The sequence below is a fragment of the Heteronotia binoei genome, chromosome 1 (assembly GCF_032191835.1).
Source record: "Heteronotia binoei isolate CCM8104 ecotype False Entrance Well chromosome 1, APGP_CSIRO_Hbin_v1, whole genome shotgun sequence".
NCBI classification, from domain to species: Eukaryota; Metazoa; Chordata; class Lepidosauria; order Squamata; family Gekkonidae; genus Heteronotia; species Heteronotia binoei.
In genome coordinates this window covers 38386674-38411018 of record NC_083223.1, presented here as the reverse complement: position 1 = coordinate 38411018, position 24345 = coordinate 38386674, and positions in this window count along the sequence as shown.

The following is a 24345-nucleotide window of genomic DNA, read 5'->3' as shown; positions in this document are numbered from 1 at the left end:
TGGAGCTCAGCTGTAATCCTGGAAGATCTCCAAGCCCCATTTTGAGGCTGGGAAACCTAATTCTACATAGATTTGTCTAACCCTCTTATGAAGTTATCTAAGCTAGTTCCTGTCACTGTATCTTTTGACAGTGTGTTCCATAAGGTGATTATAGATTGTGTACTTTGTTTTTATCTCTCATGAATCTTCTGCCCCATGAAGACCTAGTAGCCTGGAATCACATCTTAAATGGATAGAAGGAAGTACTTCTTCACCCAAAGGGTGATTAACATGTAGAATTCACTGCCACAGGAGGTGGTGGCAGCTACAAGCATAGCCAGCTTTAAGAGGGGATTGGATAAAAATATGGAGCAGAGGTCCATCAGTAGCTATTAGCCACAGTGTGTGTGTGTGTGTGTGTGTGTATGGCCACTGTGTGACACAGAGTGTTGGACTGGATGGGCCATTGGCCTGATCCAACATGGCTTCTCTTATGTTCTTAACAAGATAAGCAGCTTTTCTGTACAGTGCACCATTTATGACCGAAGAGATGCATATTTAAGGACAGAAGACAGAGAGTGAAACCCATTGATTTATGTAATCTTGCGTTAAAAAGATACTGTCTCATTTAAAAGGCCATTTCTTGTCCATATCATTGCAACTTCCCTAATCACCAGTATTATACATTTTTTTCCATCACAGGCTGAATCGGTTAGAAAGCTTTCCAAGAAGTGACAGAAGTGTTTTATAGAAGGACCGTTGCCTTCTCTTTTCTCCTGGGAAATTACATCCCACTAAGTCTTCATTTCTGCTGACATTCCAATTTGCAGCTTCGGTGATGCCACAAGAAAGGCTTTGAATTTTAGATCCTGTTAATGAAGCTCAGGCTGGGAAGAGTACAGAAAGTTTTTTTAAAAAATTAAGAACCTTCGGGAGGGCCTCTCTCCATCTTTGTTTCACTAATGTGCAAATCAGGAGCCTGATTATATCCAGGATGAGAAGCAGTGGCCGCTGAGGAAGGCAGTGAAAACTGGCAACAATAAACACTGTTCTGAGTACTGAGAAAAGAAAATAATATGCATTTTGGGGGGAATGTTGTATTCTCAGCCATCCCAGTTTACATTCTGCTGGAGGGCTATGGCAGTTCTAACCAACTTCAAAAAATATCTACTTCCATCCCACCCACAGAAGATGTGTCTTCATGGAGAATGGGTCTGTCAACAGATACTAGTCTTTGTAGGCTAAAAGTAACCAGCATGTTTAGACAGAGTGTGCTGCTGAAGACCAGTTTCAGAGAGGCGGAAAATTCACAAATAAGTCACGAATAAGGAATGAATAAGGAATTGGGAATTACGAAGCAACTTCCACCTCCTCCTGGCTCAAGCATGTTTGTACATCTCTGTCTCCCTGGGGCATTGTGATGCTGCTGTCACTGGGACATCAGCATCTGAGTAACAGAGACTGATCTCTGAGCGGCCTGGCAGATGGGGGAGTGGAAGGGCAGGAGGTTAGGAGTCAGCTTGTGGCTTAGGGTTGCCAAGTCCAATGCAAGAAATATCTGGGGACTTTGGGGGGTGGAGCTGGGAGACTTGGGGGCAGCGCCAGGAGCAAGGTTGTGACAAGCATAATTGAACTCCAAAGGGAGTTCTGGCCATCACACTTAAAGGGACCGCACACCTTTTAAATGCCTTCCCTTCGTTGGAAATAATGAAAGATAGGGGCACCTTCTTTGGGGGCTTGTAGAATCGGACCCCCTGGTCCAATCCTTTTGAAAGTTGGAAGGTGTTTTGAGGAGAGGCACCAGATGCAATGCTGAAAATCTGGTGCCTCTAGCTCAAAAGACACCCCTCCAGAGCCCCAGATACTTGCAGATCAATTCTCCATTATATCCTATGGGAATCGGTCTCCATAGGGAATAATGGGGTGTGTAGCAGGCATTCCCACCCCCTCACACACGCACACTTTCTGATGACCTAGAAGCAGGGGGAGTGTCTCCAAATCGGGATCCCCTGTTCCCACCTGGGGACTGGCAACCCAAGATGCATTCTATAGACAAGAAACAATAACTAAACATAAATGGTTAACGTTTCATGACTAATTAGATTTCACTCAAGGGAACTGTAAAATGAAATTAAGAGAAGATCTGATAAAAGAAGGATATACTTGCCAATGGTTTCTTTAATGCACAATTATTAGAAAGGTTTAAAGCAGATAAAAGACTGCATGGTTTTGAACAATCTAAAGCTGAATTTGAAACAGAATTACAAACATGTTATTGCTAAAATGTATAAACTCATTGAAATTTGAGACAGAGAATGAACTAGTGAAAGATTCTATGATAAAATGGGCCCAAAACTTTGGATATAATATACAGATTGAATAATGGTAAAATATGTGGTTGAAGGTCTTAAATTTATGCTGAGCTCTGGTCTTGAAGAGAATGTTTCTTGCTGAATTCATTAATAAGTAACAAATAAGGTACTGAGAGAGCCAGTTTGGTGTAGTGGTTGTGTGCTGACTATTATCTGGGAGAAGTGAGTTTGATTCCCCACTCCTCCACTTGCAGCTGCTTGGAATGGCCTTGGATCAGCCATAGCTCTGGCAACTGTCCTTGAAAGGGCAGCTTCAGTGTGAGCTCTCTCAGCCCTGTCCCCATCTACCTCACAGGATGTTTGTTGTGGGGAAGGAAGGTAAAGGAGATTGTAAAATGCTCTGAGATTCAGAGTGAAGGGCAGGATATAAATCCAATATCATCATCAACCAACTTCAGCTTCCTCTTGAAGGTTGAGTCATGAGTATGGAACATTAGCATCTATGGTGAGATAAGAATCCATTAAGCCCTGATGGGTCCATCATAGTGAACTTGTCAATGAATTCAAATTCAGCAATCTCAGTTTGTTATCAGGAACTGAATCGTCTCTGAGGAGTGTTAATCCTCATTCAGCAATGAAATGACCTTTACTCTAAGGTCTGCCTGCAGGCACCTCACTGGGAGAGGTTCTTCATTCCATAGTTTGAAAGACAGGCCTTATAGCAGTACCCCCAAACTGAAGTTTGTAATGCCACACAGCTGGCACAAGAACTATGCTTTGGACCAGGAAATAGCACATGTACCCTAAGGGGACAGTTTCCTGAACATAGAGATATATGAAAAGTAGTGGTCCTCCAAACCTTATTTTGGGTTGGAGAGGGCAGAATCAAAACAGGTTCTTTTTAAAATCTCCTTTGAAATACAGGCTTCTTGGTGGTACTCCAAATGGAAGCTTTTGGCTGGACCAGTCACCACTGCATGTCTTCTTACAGGGGACAGTCCCCAAAGCATAAGAAAGTGTCATTTGGGGTGGTCCAAATATTGCCTGGGAGTACAGCCTGACCCCAGTTTCTGCCTGTGTGATTGTCCTGGGGGAACTCTGCTTTGTAGCAGCTGACACAAGAACTGCTCTTTTGACTGGGAAACAGTACATGTACCCTAGAAGGAAAGAGTCCCCTGAATGTGGGGTGTATGACAAGTGGTGGTCCAAACTTTAATTTGGGATAGGGTTGCCAATTCAAGAACTATCTGGGGACTTTGGGGGTGGAGCCAGGAGACATTGGGGTGGAGCCAGGAGCAAGGCCATCGCATTTAAAGGAACCGCACACCTTTAAGATGCCTTCCCTCCACTGGAAATAATGGATAGGGGCACCTTCTTTTGGGGCTCATAGAACTGGACCCCCTGGTCAAATCTTGTTGAAACTTGGAGGATGATTTGAGGAGAGGCACCAGATGCTATGCTGAAACTTAGCTCAAAAGACAGCCCTCCAGAGCCCCAGATACCCATGAATCAATTCTCCATTATGCCCTATAGGGAATAATGGAGTGCCCAGCAGACATTTCCTTCCTCCCCACACTTTCTGATGACCCTGAATTGGGGGGAGGGCCTCCAAACCAGGGGATCCCCTGCCCCCACCTGGGGAATGTGCAACAAACAGAGAATCACGGCAGAGAGTGGCAGGAGAAAACCTGAAGGTTCCGTGATGACCAGCCTCCAAAGAAGCAATAAAACAAATTTTTATATTCTCAGACAACACTCTCAGACAAACCATCTTATAAATATACCCTGATATACAGAACACCCACAGTCTTTGAAAGTTCATAATCAGCAGTCCAACGTAGACGATAATAAATCCTTCCCATTCAAAGGAATCCTCAGTCCAGTTGCTCCTGAGGATACGCTGTAGTGTTTCTGAATAGTTCCAGTTCCAAATATATTATGTACACAGCATAACACAGTGACGAGGTAGTACTTTATATTCCCTCGTTTCACTAGAAGCTTTGACCAGCTTTCAAAAATTTCATCAGAGCACTGCAAGATTCCGTTTTTTTGTACACAGTTAAGTTACAATTTTCCAAAATACTTTTTTAAAAAAACAAATCTACTTCTGATATATAGTGTTCAGTATTCTGTTATATTTTCATAAAATGTTTATGACATAGTGCATGGCGGCTTTCCGGCCCTGCTTCTAACTTTTCCGTGCAACTCACTCTGGTTGCCAAATTTTTTAATGGGTTCAGCAGGTCACAACTACCAAGACATCATCCCTCCCAGTTATAATGATACACTTTATAATCTTAGAGGTATTCAATTATTTTAATTAATTAGGACTTTTCCCAAGATCATATGGCCCTAGTTTGCACTAGAAGAAGTCCAAAAGAATGCTAAAGTTTCTTTTAGCCATTCCTCCCCAGGGTTCACAATTCCAGTTTGGGAGATTGCTGGAGATTTGAGTGCAGTGCCTGGGGAGGGCAGAGTTTGGAGATCTCAGTGTAACCTTTCAAAGCTACCACCCCCCTCACCGGTAACAGATTCTAAAGTGAGACTCTGGAGGAGGAGATAAGCTCAGATGGACAGCTGCAGCAACCAACAACATTTTAGAAGAGCATCCCCCAAATAAAAAAGTTAGGAACAAAATAAACAATTGTGATTGACTAGGAAAAACAAGTACAAATTAGGGACTATTGGTAGGTAGGCATGCAAACAGGCCTCTTTGCTCAGAAGGGGCAAAAAGGGGAATGGGGGAGCAACACTGCAATGTCATTTCCAGTTGTATCCAGAAGTAACATCACTACACTCTAGGAATTCCCTGATTTCTATGATTAAAAACTATAGAGATCTGAGGAATTCCTAGAACATTATAATGTTTTATGTGATGTTATTTCCTACTCCCAATTTCTGCTTCTGCTGGAGCAGAGGATGGGGGCTGGGGCCAGGTAGGAAACCATATAACCCATCTGCATAAATAATTGAGTTTCTTAAATAGTTTTTAGTTCCTCAAGATTGGGCCTGAGCTTCTGTTTCCCTTCTTGTTTGCAGGTAATTTAAATTTAGGTGTTGCCAGAAGTTCAAACCTTTGACACGCGCTAAAGGTAGGATTGCCAACCCTAACTGGCAATCAGCAGGAGAATGGTGTGTGTGTGTGTGTGTGTAGGAAAAGCTAATTGCATTGAGGTGACACTCTAGGATTGTCTCAAAACTCTATGGTTAAACTAGAGAGTTTTGGGTGAACCCTACAGTGTTATGCTGGTGTGATGCTGTCATTCAGTTTCACATTGGAAGTGACCTCACACATTGGTGCAACGCTGAATCTCTCCTCCATTTCCCCCCACTGCCAGGCTGGGAGACCTGGCCCCCTAGTTGAAAGGAAAGGGCCAAAGTGCTTTTGTCCCTTTGCCTGCAGTCTGTGGCCCTGAGTTAGCTGGTCTCATAGATTTAGGGCTAGTCCAGGGGTGTAATAGATTGTAACATATTGTGCTAATTTATTTTACTTCAGTTTATTGTACTTGTTTCTTTGGTTCATTTGCTTATTTAAATTGCCTCTTTTTTTGCAAGCTGCTTTGGATCCCCATTGAGAAAGAAAGACAGGGACATAAGTGCTTAATAAATGAATTAAATCAGAACAAAGTTCAAGTCCAGTGGCAACTTTAAGTCCAACAAAGTTTTATTCATCAGTAAGCGGTGTAATCAGTAGGTAAGAGTACTTGGGAAAAAACTATTACTATAAACCAGTGGCATCATTCACTTGACTTACTTAACATACTTTTGCTTATTAATGTTGCAACCCCCCAAGCAAGATAGGATTGCCAACCTCCAGATGGGACCTGGAGATCTCCTGGAATTACAGCTTATCTCCAGACTGCAGTGATCAAATGCCCTGGAGCAAATGGCAGCTTTGAAGAGTGGACTTTATGGCATTCTACTACACTGAGGTCCCTTCCATCCCCCAAACTCCACCTTCCTTAGGCTTTACCCCCAAACCTCCAGAAATTTCTAAACCCAGATTTGGCAACCCTATTGACAAGACAACTTGGGCAAGTGGAATGGTCTGTCCTTTTAGAACTTCAGCATCAATCTTGGATCACAGTTGATGAATCATTCTACATGGTCTGCCAACACACAGCAGTTCCCAGCTGCTTCTTTGTGGGCCCACTTTGTACAGAAATCTCTGCAAAAGAAAAATGATCCTTCCAGCGGAAGTTGATCTTGGAGCTGAGCTCAGAGCAGCCTAGTTCTTTTGCTGTCCTCCTCACAAATCACTTTTCCCTGTCCACTCAAAAGTTGGCATATTTTTAGAAAGATTTCTCTTGCCGTTGTCTTACATGGAAAGGAAGTTGGGTATGCAGAGTGTGTGGCCTTTCTTAAATTGCTGAAATTGCTGAATTGTTGGCTGATATCGTCATACTATGACATCATGGTCAAGCTCCAGGCAAAAATCCCTTTGTCAGCATCCCCAGCATTCCAAAAATTGCCTTTTTAAGCCACTTGGTCTGTGGGATTTTGGTGCTTGACAGCAATGCCTATTGACAGAGGGGACAAAGAAGCATTTAGCATCTCAGACAGGAAGAATGAGGGGGGAGGGGATAGGCCTCCTGTGGCCACTACTCAAGGCTACTTTCCAATTATAGAGGAAATTACAACTAATTTCTTTAGAATGTTCCTTTGCTTTCAAGGCAGAGCTGCATGTTACAACAGAAACAGTTTCTCCCTCACATTTTCCTTCCAAACTCCAATTCAGGGCTGGGAGCATTTGCACAAGAGGCCGTTCATTAACCTTTCTGTCACCCAGGGATTCTTCCCTACAAACAGTGATTTTTTTTCCCTTTTATGCTTTTCCCCCAGTTAGGCTCTGAGACCCAAAGAAGGCCAGCTGCAGGCAAACATGGATTATTTGTGGGGACAGAGGGGCAGAATAATAAACCAGGGCACTATAAAAAGTAGAGACATCACCCTGCCAACAAAAGTCTGTGTAGTCAAAGCGATGGTATTCCCAGTAGTTGAACAAAGCAGGAGTCAAGTATACCTTTAAGACCAACCAAGTTTTATTCAGAACGTAAGCTTTCGTGTCCTCTCTAAGCACACTTCATCAGACGAGGGGATCAGGTATTGTGGGGTGAAACACAAGCAGATAGATCCAAGTGGGCAGCTGTGTTGGTCTGAAGCAGTAGAACAAAGCAAGAATCTAGTTTCACCTTTAAGACCAACCAATTTTTATTCAGAACATAAGCTTTCGTGCGCTCTCTTAAGCACACTTCATTAGACGAGGGGATCAGGTATTGTGAGCTGAAATACAAGCAGTCTGGCAAATTAACTGGTCACATAAACCAGTGTGGCTAGGCCATTTGGTCTGGATAGCCATAAAAGTTGGATATACATGTCCTTTTGTGATTCACCTAGATTTACAGAAACACCATTTGGCAGAAAATTTTATTACCTTTTATGACTATCCAGACCAAATGGCCTAGCCACACTGTTTTATGTGACCAGTGAGTTTGCCAGACTGCTTGTATTTCAGCTCACAATACCTGATCCCCTCGTCTGATGAAGTGTGCTTAAGAGAGCGCATGAAAGCTTATGTTCTGAATAAAAATTGGTTGGTCTTAAAGGTGCACCTTGATTCCTGCTTTGTTGAAATGCAAGCAGTTTGTTGATTAAGAATGCAGACTGATCACATGGTAAACCAGTGTGGCTTGGCCATTTGGTCTGGAGAGCCATAAAAGGTAATAAAGTCCTCTGCCAATTGGTGTTTCTGTAAATCTAGGTGACTCACAAAAGGACATGTATTTCCTAGTTGTAGTCCACCTAATTTACTTGTCAGCATCAATCTATACACCATATACATCCCAGGAGTACTCTATGGCTGTGAGAGCTGGACCATAAGGAAGGCCAAGTGCAGAATAAATGCTTTTGAGCTATGGTGCTGGAGAAGAGAGTCCTTTGGACTGCAAGAAGATCAAATCAGTCAGTCCTAAGGGAAATCAACCCAGACTGTTCCCTGCAAGGTCAGATGCTGAAGCTGAAGCTGAAATACTTTGGCCACCAAATGAGAAGGGAGCACTCCCTGGAGAAGACCTTGATGCTGAGAAAGACAGAAGGCAAAAGAAGAAGGGGACGGCAAAAGATGAGATGGCTGGACAGTGTTACTGGTGTAACAAACAGGAATTTGAGCAGACTTCGGAGGATGGTGGAAGACAGGAGGGCCTGGCGTGACTTTGTCCATGGGGTCGCAAAGAGTCGGACTCGACTGTGCGACTGAACAACAAAAGGGGCAGAGAGAGGGGCAGAGGATCCCCTGGGTTGGAGGCCCTCCCCCCGCTTCAGGGTCATCAGAAAGTGGGGGTGGGGGAATGGTCTGCTGAGCACTCCATTATTCCCTATGGAGACCAATTCCTATAGGGTATGGAGAATTGATCCATGGGTATCTGGGGCTCTAGGGGAGCTGATTTTTGAGGTAGACACACCAAATTTTCCACATAGCATTTGATAACTCTCCTCAAAAGACCCTCCAAGTTTCAAAAGGATTGGACCAGCGGGTCCAATTCTATGAGCCCCCAAAGAAGATGCCCCTATCCTTAATTATTTCCAGTGGAAGGAAGGCATTTTAAAGGTGTGTGGTCCCTTCAAATGTGATGGCCAGGACTCCCTTTGGAGTTCAGTTATGCTTGTCACAACCTTGCTCCTGGCTCCACCCCGAAAGTCCGCAGATATTTCTTGAACTGGATTTGGGAACTTTGAGTCCTCCCTTCAGCTACTAAGCTCCCTAAAATACTGCTCCTTGGGGACAGGGAAAAGCCAAGGGAAGCCCTAAGGGGCAAATTGAGTTCTGCAGTGGGAGGGGGGAATTGTTGAAGACTGGTGCAGGGTCCAGTCTCCTATGCTCACTCCCAGCTTACATGCACTGCTGATTGCTCCTGAACATGAAGAGAGCAGGACAAGACCTACATGTGCATGGCCTGTATGCAGACTGTGTTCAGAAGAGCTGATTCAATTTGTGGAGGTCTGAAGAAGAAGATATTCGATTTATATCCTGCCCTATACACTGAGTCTCAAAGTCTAAGAGCGGCACACAATCTCCTTATTCCGCCCCCCGCCCCCACAACAGACATGCTGTGGGGTAGCTGTGGCTAAGAGAGCTCTTACAGCAGCTGCCCTTTCAAGGACAACTCCCACGAAAGCTATGGCTGACCAAGGCCATTCCAGCAGGTGCAAGCGGAGGAGTGGGGAATCAAACCCGGTTCTCCCAGATAAGAGTCTGTGCACTTAACCACTACACCATACTAGCCAGGGGCAGAAGGTATGGTCTCCATCTATCCATATGCTGGTTATGCAAGGCATGTCCCATGAACTCACATAGCTCCCTTATACTGATTCAGACCACTGGTCTATACTCAATCAATTTTAACTAGAGAGGTTGGTGATTGAACCCAGGACCTTCTGCATGCAAATCAGGTGCTCTATCACTGAGCCACAGTCCCTCCACATGTCATCTCCACAGTGATTCTGAGACACAGAAGTGACACTGTGTGATGTGCTGCTGTCACTTCTGGGTGAAACCCCAGATATGCTAACCCTCTGGATTCTTCCCCCCCCTCCCCTGGCAAGGTCAGAGTGCCACCTGACACCACACCCAGGGTTTCCTCCAGAAGTGATGGTGGCATGTCACACAACATCATTTGTGCCCCCCTCGCACCTTTCTCTTGCTGGCCAAGAAGCAAGGGTGGTGGGAAGTCACATCCACTGGGGGTTTGCCTTCCCAGAGTGAGCTAATTATAAGCCTAGCATCAATGAAAGAACACAGTCATAATGGCTAGGCTTCACCTGATTTAACTAGGTGCCTTTATATCAAGGCTTTTTTTTTGGCAGAAAAAGCCCAGCAGAAACTCATGTGCATATTAGGCCACACCCCCTGACATCACCTTTGTTGCACACAGGGCTTTTTTGTAGCCAGCTGGAACTATGTTCCTGCTCAGAATAAGCCCTGCTGTAAACTAGGAACAAAATCAACTTTGTATTGTTTGTAATATCACCAGCTGGCAAGGCTAAGTCTGGATAATTAGACCTCTACCTTAAAAAATATAGCATATAGAGTGTTTTACTTTTTTAATCTGGTTTCCCATGGTTGCTGTGTCTTCCCAAGCAGTTAGAAACCTGTTTCATTATCTGCTCATAGCACTGAGGGAAAGATGTTCAAACATCCACGCTTGGTTTTCCTTGGTTTAAGTTCAAAAGCTAGACATTCCTCTCCCACCCCTGCCCTTTTGGGTGACTTCCAGAGAACTCAATTAGTTTGTCTTGGAAAGTGGGAGAGAAGCATACAGATCAAATCAGGCTGCCTCAATCTGGTTCAGAGTTGCTTATTAAGCTGCTTCTTAGCATTAACTGTCTTTGCATTCTTTGCAACTGTCTCTGTCCCATTCGCTAACAGTTTGGTTGATGCATAGAATTATCAAAACCGAGCTGCAAATGTTTTCTTGGACAGGCATGGATTGCAGGTTGAATACCAATACCCCCCCCTAAAAAACCCCCCTAAATGTCAGTGTTGTGTCCTAGGCTTAAATGGGAGAACTGTTACTTTTGGAGGGAACTGTTACTTTTGGAGGGAACTGTTACTTTTGGAGGGAAGCTGAACAAGCCAAAGCTTGTACTCCACACCAGGGTTCCAGAAAAGGCCTAAGCGTGCCCAATCAGGGGAAGGATTGAAACATAAGTAGCCAATCAACATCTAGGCTCATACTGTACCCTGATAGGCCTTTAGGGCCCTGTAAATAGCCAATCCATGTAGATAGTTAAGGACCAATCAGAAGGGGTCAAGAATTGTATAAAAGAGCGGGAAGTTTGAATAGAGCTCAGTCTGTGTGTGTGTTCCTGAAGTAAAGCTTGCTGAAATCACTCTCCGACTCTGGTCTCTTACTGCGCCAACCCCAGTACTTTACAGTCAGAAACAATGCTGCCTCTAAACTGTGGAGTCTTGTGAGCAAAAATTCTACTTTGTGGGGTACTGGCACTAAAGTTGTGAGTCACTGCATACATTAGTTTGCTCTGGGGCCATCCTTCCTGAGCTAAGACAAAAATGTGTGAGCCGGAGGCTAAAAAACCCTGTGAGCTAGCTGACACTAACTCACCTTAGTGGAAACACTGGTCAGGAAGTAGGATTTGGCCTACCCCAAACACTACTTTCCTATGTAAAGGATTTGATTTTGTTTTGTCTGGGGAACATGCCAGCATGCCACCTTAGAGCCAGAAATAGTACAGTCCAGGAAAAGAGTTGCCCATTTTTGTGTGAGCTGTATAAACTGGCCCATATCAACACTAGGGTTGCCAGGTCCACCTGTTGGCCATCGGCAGGGCATGGGGGATAGAGTTGCCAGATCCAAGCTGGGAAACTCCTGAAGATGTGGGAATGAAACCTGGGGAGGACAGGGACCTCAGTGGGGCACAATGCCATAGAGTCCACCCTCCAAAGCATCCATTTTCTCCAGAGAAAGTGATCTCTGTAGTCTGCAGAGGAGCTGTAATTCTGGGGGATCCCCAGGCCCCTGGAGGCTGGCATCCCTAGTTTAGATGCCAGTTCTTTCTATCACACTCTTGTGAAGAAAGTGTAGGCAACCAGTTGCGGCCTTGTCATGGGACCAGAAGCAGCACTTTGTATGTAGAATGTTCAAGTTTACATCCAGGAGGATAAGTATGTTTACAGGGGTGTTCTGGTATAAAAGCCTGCCTCTTTCTACCCCCTCCCTCCTCCAGCCTTTGAGGTGACTTCTGGGAAATGCAGTAAGTTTCTCTGAGGACATAACAGGCAGTAGGGTGTAGTGGTAAGGGTGTTGAATGAGAGACTAGAGCTAAAATCCCTGCTGCTGTGCCATGAATCTCACCTTAGGCCAGTCAGCCCAACCTACCTCACAAGGTTGCTGTGGGAATAAAATGGAAGGGAGAAATAATAAGCCTCTTAAATGAAGAGCAGACTGTAAGCTTTCTCGATTTAAAAGTGATATTGGCCTTTTTCTTTGGGAGTGGGGGAGGATTTGGTCATTTATCTAATTATATTTCTGAACTTTATTTCTTTGACTTACATGCTACCCTTTGGGTACAGCATCCGTTCAAAGTACCTCATAAATAAAAACAGCACAACCTCCTCCCCAATAATATCAGAAAATTTTTACTCAGTTTTCCTGAACAGATTCCCATTTTCCCCTTAAAACGATTCACTTCAGTCAAAAAATTCAGCCCCCACCCATACCCTGAAGCTGCAAATGTTGAATATTTGGGCATGTAGATTGACGCATCTCCTCTCAGTCTTCTCAATCTCTACTGAGAACAGGAAAAATGCAAAGGGGAGAGATGAGCCTCCAAACTCTCTGGAATCATAATGGCTCTGGACACGTGCCAGGAAACTGTGTAAGTGGAGACATGGCCAGTCCAGACTCTGTTCCCTGCAGGGCGAGCGTGGGAAACACTCTGTGCTGCTGTAAAGTGTGAATCAGCTTAGCCATAAAATTGCCCTAAGCAAAGCATCTTTGTCTATCCTGCCTCAAGCAGTTGCAATAAGGATAAAAATTATTCACAGTCTTAATTCCATCGTGGTGGAAGGGAGGAATGCAATCTCAATGAGTGAATCATTCCCCCACCCACCTTGAAATTGTATATCTGTGGTGGGGGAATAACTGGACAAAGATCTAAATATAGACCTGCTCCCCCAGTTGCATTAACTCTGACACACAACATCTCTCTTGTGCTGTTGAATATGTTTGTTAGTTTTCCAGCAGAACTGTCAAGAGAGAAAAAGGTTGGCAGGTTGTCTGAGTGACTGATCCAGGAAAACGTGAGAATTGCAAAGAATGGTTATTTGAAACAAATAGCTCTTAACTTACACCTATGCTGTGTCAGTGAGTGACTTTCTGTCAAAAATGTTGGCAAGACACTGAAAGACCCAGGTTCAAAATCCCACTGTGTCACAAAGTATGACCTTGGGCCAGTCACTGTCTCAAAGGGTAGTGGTTGTGAGGATAAAAGGAGGGGAGACTGATCTATACCACACTGGCTTATGTTCCTTCCCATCCTCATCTTCTCCAATCTTCATCTCCGCATTTGTTGAAGGCCCCTGGTCCATGAACTGTTCACCATTGTATCTACAAGAGTGAGGGCTATCTCAGTAGTGGCCCCTGCCCTGTGTAACTAGCTGCCTGAAAAGGTGTGTGCCTTGCAGGATCTACTTAAGTTCCACAGGGCATGCAAGGCTGTTCTTTTTTGGGCTGCTGTAATGTACTGAGTGACGAGACGTGTTGAAGGCAACATACTTTATTGGCGAGTACATCACAAGAGACGGAAACGTGGGCCGGGTCCCAATTATATACATGCCCCGGAATAACCCTCTGTCTGGCCAGGTCCAATCCTGGCCAGTTAAACTTCGCACCACAGATCTTGATTGGCGGAGCGTATTAGCGAGCTACACCCGGGGACCAGTGGGTTTCCACTGGTTGCCTCTGTAGCGTTCGCTTAAATGCAAGACATAACAGCTGCCTTTGAGTGATGGTGATCCACCTGGCAGCTGATAAATTAGCTTTGTCTTCATGCATCCTACCCTGCTTGACAGAAGACAGATTTTTAATCATTTTACATTTTTAAAGTTTATTTATTGTATCTTTTTGTACTGTTTTTATCGGGCATATTTTATGTATTAGCCACCTCATTTGGGGGAGAGGGAAGCAGGATATAAATTTGGTAAATAAATGAATAAATAAAACTGATGTGGGATATGGGTGAGTACCAGGCAGTCTTTGGATCCACTAAGGTGCCAGCCCAGACATAAAACTTCTGGGTTAGGAAACGCCCAAAGATTTTTTTTAGGGGTGGAGCCTAGCGAGAGCAGGATTTGTTAAAGGGAGGGACCTCAGCAAGGTATAATACCACACAGTCCACCTTCCAAAGCAGCCATTTTTGCCAGGTGAACTGATCTCTGTAGCCTGGAGATCAGTTGTAATTCTGGGAAATCTCCAGAAACTACCTGGATGCTGGCAACCTCATAAAAGACATTCCCATGCCAGTTTTGTGGGCCTCCTCAAATGCTGAAAACTCTCCAGATACCAACCTCTCTCATTAGTCTATTCATTTTTAAAATAATAACAAAAATACATCTCAAGTGCCAGCACTGAATGGTAGTGCTGGAAATAAGTTCTGTAGGAGTACCGGAAGGCACGTTGAGCTTCTGTTTTATTCGTCTGTCCTTTCCTATCTCCTGAACTGTACAGCCAGACCCCAGCCCTAAAATAAAATGGCACAGAACCACTTCAAAGTATTAATTGGGTAAGTGTACAAGAAAAAATAGTGGTGCACAACTTTCACTGCCTTTTAAAATAATGTGATAAGGGCAAAACACCAAGTTTCCCATAGGACATGCTGTGCAAAGTTCATCATTTCTCAGCAGAACATGTCTGCATCATTTGGAATGAGAAAAACTTCTTGCGGTGGAACAGGACTTGTATGGAGTTGTGTTTTTTTTAAGAACATCGGTCTTGAAGCCTCTTCTGTTCTCTTCCAGCTGTTTCAGGGTGAGCAATTTCACCCACATTGAAATTCTGCTGCAACAAATCAGTCCTTGCAGTTTATTTTGTGCAACTTGGTATTTGCAACCCAGTCTGTCAAGCCTTATTTACAGTCCATAGGTTCCTGGAGGAGGTCGGGTGCCTTTGAAGTTTTACAGTGATTTTGGCACACTGTTCACTCTGTAAATTGGACACCACTGGCCTCCTCATTGCAACCCCCCCCCCACACACACACACACTGCAGCTTGATAGCTGTTCCTTATACGTATGGAATGATGACCAGCAACATTTAAACAAATGTTCTTGTTGTTCAGTGACATAAAGTTGCAGAGGGTGAAGTTCTGATCTCAGACTATGAGTAATGACCCAATCTGTTGAAGAGGTGATGAACAAACACATTTGTTGGTTTTTATGTGTTAATGTATCAGAGATGGACAGATTTCCTTGGAAATTTTGAAAATATTGCAAAGAAACAAATGGTTACTGTTTTTGCTGTGCAAATGACTTCAGAAGTTCTTATGCATGACTGGATTCTAAAATCTGCATACAGCATGAAGCCAACAAACCATCAATGGAAAGAACAAAGATTTTCTATATATACATATGTGTAAACAATGTATAGGGTTGAATGACAGGGTTAATATTCAAAAAAGTGTTTAACATGCCTAAGCAGAACTAATGTTGGAAAGCAGGAATGAGGTAGGACTTTGGAAGTATAGTGGAATCACCCCCTCAGATGAAATTTTTGTTGCCATTAGCAGCAAAGTGAGATTGAAAATATTTCATTAGTACTGATATGTGACAGCGAGTCTCCTACTTCCATCATATAAGAAGCATCTTTCTAGATCCTTACCCCATGCTGTGCCAAGGCTTACTACAGCTGTAACCAATAAAGTTGTGGCCAAATTTATTCCACTTTTTCTGAAAATGATGTGCTCGTGTGTTATTTCAACTGAAACTGTAATTCAAACTAGAATGTGTTGGCAGGGAGGAGTTTGCCTGGGCTGCCCGCCTTGGTCTCCCACAAGCAGTTCCCATCATCCCCCAAAGAATAAACTAGGTAGCTTTGAAAGTGTGGTAGAAACAGATTGTAACAGTGGTCAGCTGCTCAAATAAGAGAAAAATTACATAAATTAGCAGAACTTTCAATCATCTATGCTCTGAATACTGATATACTTAAATTTTAGGTAAATGTTTATATAATAAAGATAATCACTTGGCCTCCCTTGTGGTAACATCATGCTTATTGCAGTGCAACTGGTTATTGATATACTGTGCCCTGTCCACCAGTGATGTGTTTTATTTATTGTTTTTATTAATTTTAAATTGGTGTTTTAATTTTGATATGTAAGTTTTTACTGCTATTTTTATGTTGTGATCCACCTTGAGCCCATTTACAGGAAAAGATGGAATATAAGTCTATTAAATAAAAAATTCCAATCCTATTGCAATGTGCTTATACCACATCCTCCCCACCTTGTCAGGCTGAAAAAAAAGAAAAAGGGGAAAAAAGACTCACCTTCCCTACGGTGTGAGGATGTGAAGCAATGTTAGGGTTGCCAATGCTCAGGTGGGGCCTGGAATTACAAATGATCTCCAGATGACAAAGATAGGTTCTCCTGAAGAAAACGGCTGCTTTAGACAGTGGACTCCATGGCAGTGTACCCTGTTAAGCGCCCCTCCCCTCCCAAGCTCTGCCTTCCCCAGGCTCTACTCCCTAAATATCCAGGAATTTCCCAACTAAGGGCTGGCAACCTTAGAAGCAATAGCTGGCTTCTGGACCCAAGCCCACAGAAACTGGGATGATAATAAACTAGCAATTACACTGGACAATAATAACAACCCTGTCAATGAAACTTTTGTTCATTTCCCTGGTAATCCAAGCAAAGACAGCATCCATTTCCTTGCTCTGATCTAGATGTCCAATAGATTCATGGAGGAGAGGCCTATCAGTGACTACCAGCTGTGGTGACTGAGGGGAACCTCCACATTCAAAGAAACCAAGCCTCTGAATCCCAGAGCCAGGAGGCAATGCCAAGGGAAAGTTTTGGCCCCTATGCCCTGTTGTTGGCCCTCCAGAGAAAGTGGTTGGCCACTGTGTGAGACAGGATGCTGGACTAGATTAGGGTTGCCAAGTCCAATTTAAGAAATATCTGGGTACTTTGGGGGTGGAGCCAGGAAACATTAGGGGTGGAGCCAAGATCAAGGCTGTGACAAACATAATTGAACTCCAAAGGGAGTTCTGGCCATCACATTTAAAGGGACCACACACCTTTTCAATGCCTTCCTTCCATAGGAAATAATGAAGGATAGGGGAACCTTCTTTTGGGGCTCATAGAATTGGATCCCCTGGTCCAATCGTTTTGAAACTTGGGGGATATTTTTGGGAGAGGCACTAGATGCTTTATTGAAAATTTGGTGCCTCTATCTCAAAAAACAGCCCCCCCCCAGAGCACCAGATACCCGCGGATCAATTCTCCATTATTTTCTATGGGAATAAATCTCCATAGGGAATAATAGAGTTCCCAGCAGACATTTCCTTCCCCTCCCCCGCTTTCTGATGAACCTGAAGCGGGGGGAGGGCCTCCAAACCAGGGGATCCCCTGCCCCCACCTGGGGATTGGCAACCCTAGACTAGATGGACCCTTACTGGTCTGATCCAGCAGTGCTCTTCTTGTGTACTTATGTTCAACGTGGAAAGAGCTAACTTGTGTTGCCTCATTCGCTTATAGCCTTGAGAAAAAGTGAGCTCCAGAGATGCTGGTAAAACTTCTGGGGCTTATCTTCTGCCAGCTGGTGTCAGGGGAGGCTTGCAGCTTTCCAGAGCTGCCCATCACCATTCTGCTTGTTGTGATGAAACTTTCTGGCCAAGTTGCATTTTGTCTTTTTTTTTTTTTTTTTGTCTGTTTGTTTGTCATGTAGCTATATAGGGCAGTTTTATTGACTCTGCTGCAAGTCCTGAGATGATAATAAGGATTTTGGCACCAATATGTGGGAGGGGAGTGAGATCCACAAGCTCTGTGTGTAAGCCAAAATGCCCTCAAAACTCAGGTTGGGGAATTGTCAGGTGGGCACCTGGCTTAATCAGGATCTTTTTATCTCTGTATACAGGATCCACGTCCAGAAATTAATGCTTAAATTTATCAGGGACACTAATTAAGTAAAAACAATTAAAATTTATTCCAGAAAAATATAGGCTTACATACAAGACAAATGATTCACAAAACACACATACAGTCCTAAGAAAAATAGAGAGAGATATAGAGACAACACATGGATGGACAAACAGGGTGATAATTACCGATCGTAGTCTTCAAGGAAGGCTCCAATGGTGATGAAAGAGGACAGGGGAAATAGGACCCTCAACTGATCAGGAATCAGGGATAGATCTAGACAGCGGAACTGGGGTACTGCTAGATGCACACATGAGTGGAGTTGGGTCAGAGGTTATATAGACTACCTTAGACCCTCAGGGGATGGGAGGTACAGGGGCGGAAAAAGGGGAGGCTCTGCAGTGATCATAAGGGCTGGACTTCTGCAGTAGCCAATAGCAAGTTAATTGGTGGCACCCAATTGGGTACCCATAACTGACCAATGAACAAGCTTGGGCCCTGGTTACCTGATTGGACTTCCGGGTAACAATGGGCCAGGGTGAGGAAGCTCCAGGATGACCATTGGGGAAGAGAATGGGGGAAATCACTGGGTGGAGGTGTTAAGACTATTAAACTTATCTAAAAAGATGATGATAGATGGCCAAATTACTACCTAGGTAACACCTGGTCTATACAAAGAACTTGGCTCTGGCTGAAGATGGTCTTCCTCTTCTTCAGTGTTCTTCTTGACACCAGTCTTTGTCCTTAGTTCCGTTGGACAAAGGCTTAGGCGGTCCGGCAGGGTCCACACCTAGATAAGCTTGATGGCCTCGTGGATGGGTGACATCTGTTGAGTACGTGAGCCTCCCGCTTCGCTGAAATGGAGTCTTGGCACTGCTGGAAGATAGTTGGTGTTAGCCTCCCAAAGTGGATTCGATGGTCAAGGCTGAAAACCGCATGGTCTGGATAGCTCCTAGCGGCGCACCTTCTTCCACTCCAATGATAGAGATGGTGTTCGCACGAAGCAACTGGAAACCATCTGTTCTTCTTGCTAGCACTCCTCCAGAAACACGGAGTGCTGCTTTAGCGTTGTGGCTGTTAGTATTCATAAGTCCTTTCCAGTCTGGCAGCCAAACCCACGTTCTCCTAGCAGATGTGTGTGAGTTCAGTCTCCAGGCACCCTGGCAACCAGGCGGGTTACTACAATGTTTTAAATATTAGAGGTATTTTCTTACAGTGATTAGCTGAGATTATATCAGGGGAAACAACTGCTTTAAGCTTACTATGACTCAGAACTGAGCCCGGAAGCTATTTACAGTGTTATTGTGTTCTTCCTTTAAGCCCTTCAGGAGTGTGTACATGATTTTCACTTCATATACAAAGTTGTTAAGTAGGTTAGGTTGAGAGAAATGTTCCCTCTAAGCTGAGTTTGTGTGAGCTAGCTCACAGATTTTTAACCTCTGGCTCACACATTTTTGTCTTAGCTCAGGAAAAATGGCTCCAGAGCACAATAATTTATGCAACTTTAATACCAGTAGCTCACAAAGTACAATTTTTGCTCACAAGTATCTGCGGCTTAGAGGGAACATTGGTTGAGAGTAGGGTTGCCACTGCTAGCTCTAGGTTGGGAAATATCTGGAGATTGGGGGGAGGGGGGAGCCCAAGGAGAATGGAGTTTGGGGGAGGGAGGGACTTCAGTGGAATATAATGCCACAGAGTCCACCTTCCAAAGTGGGCGTTTTCTCCGGCTGAACTATCTCTGTCACACGGAGATCAGTTGTAATAGTGGGAGATTTCCAGCTACCACCTGGAGGCTGGCAACTCTAGCAAGAGTACAACATATTACAAAGACCTTTGGTCCCATTTTCCCCTCCATCATGTTGGCATTTGCATTCTGGGAGCTCCATGCTCATAACTTAATTCTCAGGCACATGTGAGAGCCATTTGGGACAGGACAATAACTCATACAAAGGTCAAGATGGGTAGCCATGTTAGTCTGCCTATAGCAGTAGAAAAAAGTAAGATTCCACTAGTACCTTAAAGATTAAAAAAAACTGTGGCAGGGTATGAGTTTTCCTGGGTCACTGCTCACTTCTTCAGATCTGAAATTCTGAACACAGAATTCCCAGAGGACTCCTGGTTCACTGGATCCAAGGCAAACTCATGCAGGTGGTACGAAGACTATGTAAAATGTGATGTGAGCTTCCTGGTTGAGTGGGGATTTGAATCTGCATCTCCCTAATTAATTCATTTGCATCAGCTATGCAAAATCTTTAAAAGGCATATATTGCATATAGTTTGCTGGAAGATTTGAAGGACAGATAAGAGTCCTGAATCTAGTTTCAAAGGGTTTCTGCTTCCTAACAGACTGGGAATGCACAAAAGCGAAAGAAGTACTGTCATGGGGCATTGTTAGAAACATGAAAATGAGAATGTGTCCCATGGCGGGGGTATGTATAATTTTCTGAATCAGTCTAGGAAGAATTCTCACAGTTGTATGCCAACTGAGCTTTTTTCTGCTGACACCCAACACAATTGAGAATTCCTGGTTATAACTTGGGCTATGAACTTCAAGTTGGGCCTTGAGTTCTCTCATAATTATAATAGATTTCTAGAACATAGAGTTTAGTACCCCTTGAGAAATGGCAGATTTGGAGATCAGATTCTATGGTATACTTTGGCATCTAGGAGAAACGGGAGTCGTAGAGTAGTATCACATCCCCCAGAGCTCATACCTCTCACCAAACATCACCTTCCCCAGCCTCCACACCCAAATCTCCAGGATAACCTAGGTATGGGGCAATTTGCTCTTTCTTCGATATAAAATAAATGCTCTTGTATCAGATATATTTTCATTGAGAATTATGAAAGTAAAGAGGACTGGAGATAAGAGATGCCAGCTGGCCACTTCTGGAAGAAGGGCTTTGACTGAGGGGCCCACCCTCTTATCCCCAGTTTCTAGACCAGGTGAAGAAAGGTGTGGAGGCAAAACCCAGAGTGTGACATAAATGTATTGGGCAGGGTTTTGGCCATTCCTGAGGTTTTGGGGCTGGCCAGAAAGTTGTTTGATGTGCTGATGTCACATCTAGTTTTTGTGATATCATGGATCACATGATATTACTTCTGCCTCTTGCTACCCCTAAACTTCCTGGGGATGCTGGCCAGTGCCCTGGTATCCCTCATTGGAAAAATATGCCTGGCTTAGTGGACAAAATCACTGACTTTGGAACATTCAGTCTATTTTGCCAATTCTCATGTTTGCAGATTTACACTGTTACTCTCTGCACTCATCCAGCAACACAAAACATTAAGCAGAACAGGAAGTATCTTTGGGACTGACCCCAGAGAGAACTTGCATCATGGCATTAACTGTTCTTTTTTGTTGGGGGGGGCATATGCCCAGAGGGAGGACATAAAATCAAGTGCTTGGAAATTCTGACAGAGTTGACCTCTTGAACATTTGTATTTGGGAATAAATCCAGTTTAAATCAATGGATATATGGTTAAAGTCTCTAGCTGTACATGAAGCTGACTAGCTCAAGACTCAAAAGAATTGTGATGTGGAGTTGGCAATGATTTCCCACAACCCAAGGTCCTTATTTTGGTGCAGTGGAGAGTAGGTTTAATAGTTTGATTAGAGAGGTGAAATCCCAGGGGGCGAGGGGAATAGGAAAATTAAGGGCAGAAATGTGAGCTCTCCACCCCTGTTTTCCAAGAACATTTAATTTTTCTGATGGGAATAAATGAGAAATTCCTATTAAATGTTTTGTCTTTAAGAATGGGTGAAATGATTTCAAGACAAATTTTTACTCACTTAAAATGTGTGGTATGAAAATATGTATGCAACACAACCTACAACATTAGATAATAATTCCTGCTAAAGATGTGAAGGCCCAAGTAAAAATGGGGGGGGGGGATGGGAGGGAAATATTAGTTGTTGTAAGAACTTCTGTCATAACTTCCAGTGGAATAATTGGGCAACTTGTAAAAAAAATGAGACATGAATAAACACAAAATGTGCAGCATGAACATTTTCATGTAAGGCAATCTAGAGGATTAGATAATGATAATTCCTGTGTATACCATTGTCAAGCTAGGACTCCCAAGTGACAGAGCCCAGAGTTTCCAGGTTCTCCAACATTCTTCTTAGGCAGGAGACAGACAAAGCCTCAGTTTTGGGAGAGGAGTGAAATTCTCTCTCACTCTGGCTTCTCCCTACTGCACTCCACTCCTCTGATACCAAAGCAGAGATCTGGCCCATCATCCTTAGCGACTCTGCTTTCTGCCATTTAAAAGATTTCCTGTGGGTGTGGCAGCCCTGGGTTCCTTAAAGCCTCATAAAAAGGGCATGGTCCTTGTTTCCTGGCCTTCCTTTTCTGTGCTTCTCCTTCCTCTGTGCCTTAGGGCCTCTCCTCTCTGGCTTATATTGGTCTGAGAAGTGTGTCTTGTCTGTTCATGGCTCCAATCTCTGGATTTAAGTATTCTCAGAATTAGCCATATTGAGAATTGGATATATTGACTGATGTGCTAAGAATAGCACAGGGTGTACCAATTTGCAACTTTCTCTCAAGTACTGTATATATTTACCATTTGCTTACAGAAAAAGTATGTTCATACTTTTAAACTCCATAAACATGACAAACACCAAAATGTTGTGTGCTAAGATATAAATGGTATATTTTGTGTTGTTAAAGCAGTAAAATAAGTTTAAGGTATGGAATATATATCCCCCCCCTTTCCAATTTTTTATTTCCTCCTCAGAAACAAAGCTGGAAAAATCTGGCCACAGAGAAGCCAAAAAAATGTCTTCAAAGTGCATCTTTGGTTGAGCCAACTCAAGATAAATAGTTGTGTTGGCCTATGGGTCAAATTTAAATCCCACTTGCTAGGTCAAAAACATACATTTCAGAGCAACCTAAGAACCATAGTTCTTTTTGCAGTACTCTGTAGACTGGTGAGCAGGTCTGAGATTGTAATAAACTGGCAGAGGTTCTGTGAAGACAGTAAAGAGCTTATAGACTAGCAAATTTATTTCAGCCTAGGCTTTCCTTGACAAGAACTTACTTCATCAGCTGTGTGAAGTGGATCATAAATATGACAGATACATAAACAGTAGCCATGCCAGAGGAATGTCCTGACTCTCAGCACTGACTGGAACAGTGAATGCTAAGCATCTCGTCAGGAGACTGATTGTTTCCTGGGCTACCTCTGACATTTTGCATGCCTCCAGACTTTATTTGGGATCATTTCCATTCATGTAAATCAACCAGTTAAGGGTATTCCATGTGGGGGTGTGAGGGGGATGGGTTGGTTTATATTCCATTAATCGGACTCAATCGATTCAAGCATGGTGCCTGGAAAAGCTGTCAATTAAGCTGAGAACATAAGATATGGGCAGCAATTCTAAGAGCACTTATCTCTAAGCCCCATTGCAAATGGGGCTTAATGTGAGTTATCATGGCCCACAGTTGCTCTGAAAGACAAGGTGCCTCAGAATGAGGTAAAATTCTGCTCTCACCAAATAGAACATACTAAGGAGGAGGAGCTTACTGTTTAAAATTTGAGATAAAAATCATTGGTAATGACTTTGCTATGGTAAAATGGACATGAGAATAGGATGAACATAGATTTTGCTGAAACAGAACATGGCAGGGGGTATAACAGAAATGAGAGGGAGGAACCTGTCCTCTGCATTTGAACAACAAAACCTCCAAGGAAAAGCAGGGTATTACATTTATTAGAACCAAGTAATTTTACCAAGGAGAGAGCAAGCCAAGTTGACCTGAACTCCTCTTCAGGCTACATATTTCATTTTTAAGGGTGAAGGGAGGAACAAAAGTTGTTCAATGTGATAGTAGTTTCAGTCTGCAGGTTTTAAAAGGATTGGGATAGGGCAGAGGAGGCACTACACAGATTTACAGTGCAAGCCTAAACTGAGTTCCACTTATCTAAGTCCACTGAAATAGGCATAGAAGGCTGGAAGTCTGCTTAGATTGCACTGTACATTAGGTTACACCATGAGAAATGTGAGGTCTTATGTACATAAATTCTGCCAAGTCACAACCAACTTATGGTGACCACAGCAAAGGGCTTTCAGGGCAAGTGAGAAGCAGGAGTGGTTGGCTCTTGCCTTCCTCTGCAGAGTCTGCCTTGGTGGTCTCTCATCCAAGTAGTACCCCTGCTTAGCTTCTGTCAGATCAAGTTATGCCATGCTGCCTTTCCTTCCAAGCAGAGCTTAGTTCGTTCCAAAATCTGCCGGTTTACAGATACAATGGCTTTTCTAGTGCTGAAAACATGAGGAGTCAGTGTGGTGTAGTGGTTGCAATGTCAGACTAGGATCAAGATCCAGGCTCAAATCCTCTCTCTGCCATGGAAGTTTGCAGGTTAAACTGCGCCTAGTCACACACTCACCCTAAACTACCT